A 5,996-nucleotide genomic window follows, 5' to 3' on the forward strand; every position below is an offset into this window, starting at 1 on the left:
GCGCGCCCCGCCGCCTCCTTCCTCCGCGCGCGCCGCCGCCTCTTCGGGCTCCGGCGACCGGAGCCGCCGTCGCCGCCGCGGGTCATCTCCGGCGAGCCCGAGGCCGGCCGCCGCCCGCACCTCCTCGCCGGCGCGCGGGCCGCCACCGCCGCCGCCGGGCGCCGCCACCGGCCTTCCCCCGACCTTCCCGGCGCCGCCCCGGCCTCTCCCCGCTGCTCCGGCCGCCTCCACCGGCTCCGGCGAGCCGTCTCCGGCGAACTCGCGCGGGTGCTACAGTGCTGCTACAGTAACCGCCAGATCTGGAAACCCTAGATCCGGTTGACTTTCCCTCTCCCCCTTATTTTTTCGTGCTAACTTTGACTGCTCGTATCTCCGCAACCGTAGCTCCGTTTTGGGCGTATGATATATCAAAATCTTCGCCTCGACATGTACATCATTTCATTCCATTGCATCATTTGCATTTGAGGTCATCTTGTTGCCCAAAATGCTGTTAGAAGGAGGCTTCGTGAGTTAAATTGCAGATCCGTTAGTTCATCATGCACTTTTGTCATTTTTTCCATGTTTAATTCGTGCATGATATGCCTGTGCCCCTTTGGGATGAATTGTTAAGCATTTTGTCTTCTTTCTAGTGTTTGTCTTCTTTCCAGTGGTGCCACCCATGCATTTTTAGGATGTGTGTGTTGTCTTGTGCAAGCTTGCGAAGAGAGGTACCTGAGATTGCTGATTTCAGAGACTTAGTGATTTTCACTAAGTCTGGGATATTTTAGTTCGTGATGCTATATGTCCAGCTTGTTTCCTAGTGATCCGTGCCTCTTTTGAGGATGATCAGTAAGGTAGTTTTGATATTTATGTTATGCTCTATCCATCCATGTCTTTGTTTGCATTTGTGGAGTGCTCTAGGTTGACTCAATCGAGCTCAACTTTTGCTTCGTTGTTAATCTGGACAGATCGTCAACTTGGTTGCTATTTTGCCGATGCTACCGTTAGTGTTCCATGCATGCTATGCCTTCGTTCTTGCCATGTGTAGCTAGCACTTTGTGCCTTCTTGCTGTTTATATGCTTTCCTTGCCATGACTTGCACCGTAGTGAGTGCATCGAGCTCGTTTACATGCCTTCGTGAGTTATATTTCAGCGTGTCTCAGTTTTCACTAAGTCTGGAAACTGATTGTGTTCGAGCTATGTTCGTGAGCTCGGTAGAGTATTTTGTGAACCCTTTTGGCCCCAGGTCACTTTGGGTGTTTTTTTAAGCTTGTTGAGTAGCTCCATGCCATGTTCTTACTTGTCATGTTCAGGTTTTCTATCATGTTGTTTTGCTGCTCCGAAGAGAGCATCGTGATCTGAAATTTCAGACTAGTGTTAATTTCACTAAGTCTGAAATCTGTTTTGCATTTGCGTTTTAGCCATGCTTGTTTGAACCTCTTAATGGATGAATTTGCCTATGGCTCAGTGCTAGTGTTTTGTCAACCATCTTGTGTACATCACTGCCATGTATTTTGTTTTCATGTTTGGTGGCTGTAGCATATTCTTTTCGTTGCATTTAGATGCCTACTTGCTGTAAATCGCATACCGGTGTCATATCTTAAAACGCTCGCCATTTCCAAACCGTAGCTCCGATTCCAATGATCTTTATATCGTTTTCAAGCGATTTCATCCCCTCTATCCAGTGACACACTTGGTTTTCCAAGTTGATGTCAGGTTCATGCATTTTCTGTCATATCTTGCATTTTGCATCCCGCATCGCATCCCGCATAGCATATCGTCATTTCGTCATATTGTTTGGTCTTGCCGTGGTTGATTGTATCCTTGTTGCTTGTTTGTCTTGTTGGGTAGAGCCGGGAGACGAGTTCTCTACCGAGGAGCCCGTTGAGTTTGCTTGCGAGGATCCAGTCAACTCTGACAACTGTGCAGGCAAGATGATCATACCCTCGAAATCACTACTATCTTTGCTATGCTAGTTTGCTCGCTCTTTTGCTTTGCCACTGCTACGATGCCTACCTTTTGCTTGTCAGCCTCCCAATTGCCATGTGATCCCCTAACCCACCATTGTCCTAGCAAACCATTGATTGGCTATGTTACCGCTTTGCTCAGCCCTTCTTATAGCATTGTTAGTTGCAGGTGGAAGATTGGAGCCGTTCCTTGTTGGAACTTTTATTTACTTGTTGGGATATCACAATATATCTTACTTAATTAATGCATCTATATACTTGGTAAAGGGTGGAAGGCTCGGCCTTATGCCTGGTGTTTTGTTCCACTCTTGCCGCCCTAGTTTCCGTCATATCGGTGTTATGTTCCCGGATTTTTGCGTTCCTTACACGGTTGGGCTATTATGGGAACCCCTTGACAGTTCGTCTTAAGTAAAGCTCTTCCAGCAATGCCCAACATTGGTTTTACCATTTGCCACCTAGCCTTTTCTTTCCCTTGGGTTCTGCAGACTCAAGGGTCATCGTTATTTTACCCCCCGGGCCAGTGCTCCTCTGAGTGTTGGTCCACCTGTCAGCTACCGGTGGCTACCAGGGGCAACTCTGGGCTGGCCTACCCGTACCTAGGACAATCTGAGTGTGCCCTGAGAAAGAGATATGTGCAGCTCCTATCGGGATTTGTCGGCACATTCGGGCGGTGTTGCTGGTTTAGTTTTACCCTGTCGAAATGTCTTGTTGTACCGGGATACCGAGTCTGATCGGAATGTCTCGGGTGGAGGTCTATTCCTTCGTTGACCGTGAGAGCTTGTCATGGGCTAAGTTGGGACTCCCCTGCAGGGATTGAACTTTCGAAAGCCGTGCCCGCGGTTATGGGCAGATGGGAATTTGTTAACGTCCGGTTGTAGAAAACCCGAAGTTGACCTTATTTAAAATACATCAACCGCGTGTGTAACCGTGATGGTCTCTTCTCGGCGGAGTCCGGAAAGTGAACACGGTGTTGGAGTCATGCTTGACGTAGGTTGCTATAGGATCACTTCTTGATCATATTTGTATCGCTCGTGCTTCGCCTTCTCTTCTCGCTCTCTTTTGCGATTGTAGCCACCACATATGCTAGTCGCTTGCTGCAGCTCCACATATATTTGCCTTATCCATTCCTATGAGCTTAAATAGTTTTGATCGCGTGGGTGTGAGATTGCTGAGTCCTTGTGGCTCACAGATTCTACAACTCCAGATGCAGGTCCAGGTGATTTCGCTCCAGGTGACGAGTACGAGCTCAAGTGGGAGTTCGACGAGGACTCTCAGCGTTATTATGTTTCCTTTCCCGATGATCAGTAGTGGTGCCTGGTTGGGGTTATCGATTCAGGACCTTGTCGCATGTTGGGTTATTTTCTATTTTGGCGCCGTAGTCGGGCCATGAGTGTTTGTTTGATGGATGTTATTTATGCACTCTGATGTGACGTGGCGAGTGTAAGCCAACTATGTTATCTCCCCCTTTTATTATGTATTACATGGGATGTTGTAATGATTGCCTGACTTGCGACATTGCTTTCAATGCGGTTATGCCTCTAAGTCGTGCCTCGACACGTGGGAGCTATAGCCGCATCGAGGGCATTACAAGTTGGTAATCAGAGCCATCCCCGACCTTAGGAGCCCCATTGCTTGATCGTTTTTAGCAGCCGAGTTGTGTCTAGAAAAATGTTTTGAGTCCTTAGGAATTATATATCGGAGAGCTTAGGAATTCGTTTACTTCCCAGTCTCCTCATCGCTCTGGTAAGGCATCCTGACGTAGAGTTTTGACTCTTCTCTTCTCAAATTTCACTAAAAAAAAATTTAGGATCACGCGAGTATCTTGGTTTTGTTCCGATGGTTTTGTGACGAGAACATTGTTCTTGGTGCCTCCTGTCTTTAGGGGTTGTGGCAGTGTCCCGGGGAGTTGAGCTCCGAGGTGTTGTCGTCACAATTTTATCGTTGCAATTCTGGTATACTTGAGATATGTTCGCCGACATCGAAAATCTCTTTTATACAGTTCGTTGGTGAGATAACCTCGACGCCACCCAGTACTGGGGCGGGAGTTCGGGAGTATCGCCATAACTTGTATAACGGATGCTTTTCGAAGGTTGAGGTAGATGGTTTCCGAAGTTTTCCTGGTTATGTGTTGAAGGATGGATACAGCTGGATGTAGGATTTGCTAGTTTGGGTGAGATATTGTGCTTCCCCTGTATCCCCAACACCTGATTGCATAACCAGAAAGGTTCGGGAATTTCATAGGTGGGAATTCTAGTAGCTCTAGTTCTTCTTCCACGGATATTGGTTTGAGATTGGGATTTCTTACCGATTATTCGTTCTTGATCCGTACCTTGTTGATTTATTTCTCTACCTTAATTCTTCGTGGCTTCTCAATTTATGGATATGTGACCACTTCAAGAGAAATGCATTCGTTCATTCTGCTCGGATGTGAAGACTATATGTTGCAATTTTCATTCCATTGGATTCAGCTTCTATATTGTTGTCTATCAGTGTGCTAATGGTGGTCAACCTGTTCAGGATGGCTCCTCCAACGCGCACGACTCCGAATCCTGATCCGCCTCCTCCGGAAGCATGGCAAGCTGTGATGGCCGCTACTAATGCAAACACACAGTTGATCATGCAAATTCTCCAAGAGCGCAATCAAGGCAGTCAAGGGAATCAAGGCCATAATCAGCACCACTTTGCTACTCTGAACCAGTTCCTTGCTAATGGCCCAAAGACGTTCAGCGGTTGTGTTGAGGCTACCGATGCTGACGATTGGCTAGTGGATCTGGGCAAGCATTTTGAATGTAGCAACGTCAGGCCTGAAGATTTCGTCAAGTTCGCTTCTTTCCAGCTCAAAGATCAGGCTGCAGAGTGGTTCCAGTAGTACAAGGATTCCAGAGGTGGACGTGTTATCACTTGGAATGATTTTCGTCAAGATTTCCGCGCTCATCACATCCCTCAAAGTGTGATTGAGAGTAAGCGTCAGGAATTCCGCAATCTGAAGCAAGGCTCTTTGTCTGTCTATGACTACAACAAGTTGTTCCAGAAGCTCGCTCGTTTTGCCAAGCAGGATGTTCCTGATGAGAAGAGCATGATCTATCAGTTCAGGGGTGGTCTTCGTGAGGAAATTCAGCTCGCTCTTGTCCTCTTTGAGCCGTTGAGATACGATGAGTTCTACAACATGGCACTGAAGCAAGAGGCTGCTCAGATGAGGTGTGATGCTTCCAGGAAGCGTGCCAGAGATGTTATTCCGTCTTCCTCTACTCAAGTGGTCAAGCAGCAGAAGTATTGGCTTCCTCCTCCTCCGTTCCGTCAGCCGTTTCAGTAGAAGAGCAAAGGTGGCAGTGGTTTCTCCCACCCACCCAACCCAGGCTTTCAGAACAAGTCTTCGTCTCAAGCGCCAAGATCGAGTGCTCCGTATCACCGTCCGCTTTCAGAGGTCACGTGCAACAAGTGCCAACAGAAGGGTCACTATGCCAACAAGTGTACCAACCAGAGGCGTCTTCCTCCTCCTCCTCCTGTCAGATCGGCAAGTACAGCTGTGGTCAAGCATAACCCCAAGTCCGCCAAGGTCAACTTGATGAATGCAGCTCAGGCAGAGGACTCGTCAGATGTGATCATGGGTAACCTTCCTGTTAATGATATTCCTGCAAAAGTTCTTTTTGACACTGGTGCATCGCATTGCTTCATCTCGAGACCGTTTACAAATAGGCATGAATTGGTCTCACAAGTTTTGCCTAGTCCTTTAGAAGTTGTCTCTCCCGGCAAGCGCATGCAGGCTAACTCCATCGTTCCAGATGTTTCTATCACTTTGGGTGACTACAAGTTCTTGGCTTCTCCTACGGTTCTTGGCAACTCGGATATCGATCTTATTCTCGGGATGGACTGGCTCTCTAAGCATAAAGCTCAGCTTGATTGTGCAGCCAGGCAGATTCAACTGACTCATTCGTCTGAGGATGTCGTTGTCTTTGCCGCTCGGGATAATACCATCCGGTTGTTTTCTCTCAATGAGAAGGGTGAATTGGATGCTATTTCGCAGATTCCGGTTGTTTGTGAGTATCAAGA

The sequence above is a fragment of the Triticum dicoccoides genome, chromosome 7B, assembly GCF_002162155.2.
Source record: "Triticum dicoccoides isolate Atlit2015 ecotype Zavitan chromosome 7B, WEW_v2.0, whole genome shotgun sequence".
NCBI classification, from domain to species: domain Eukaryota; kingdom Viridiplantae; phylum Streptophyta; class Magnoliopsida; order Poales; family Poaceae; genus Triticum; species Triticum dicoccoides.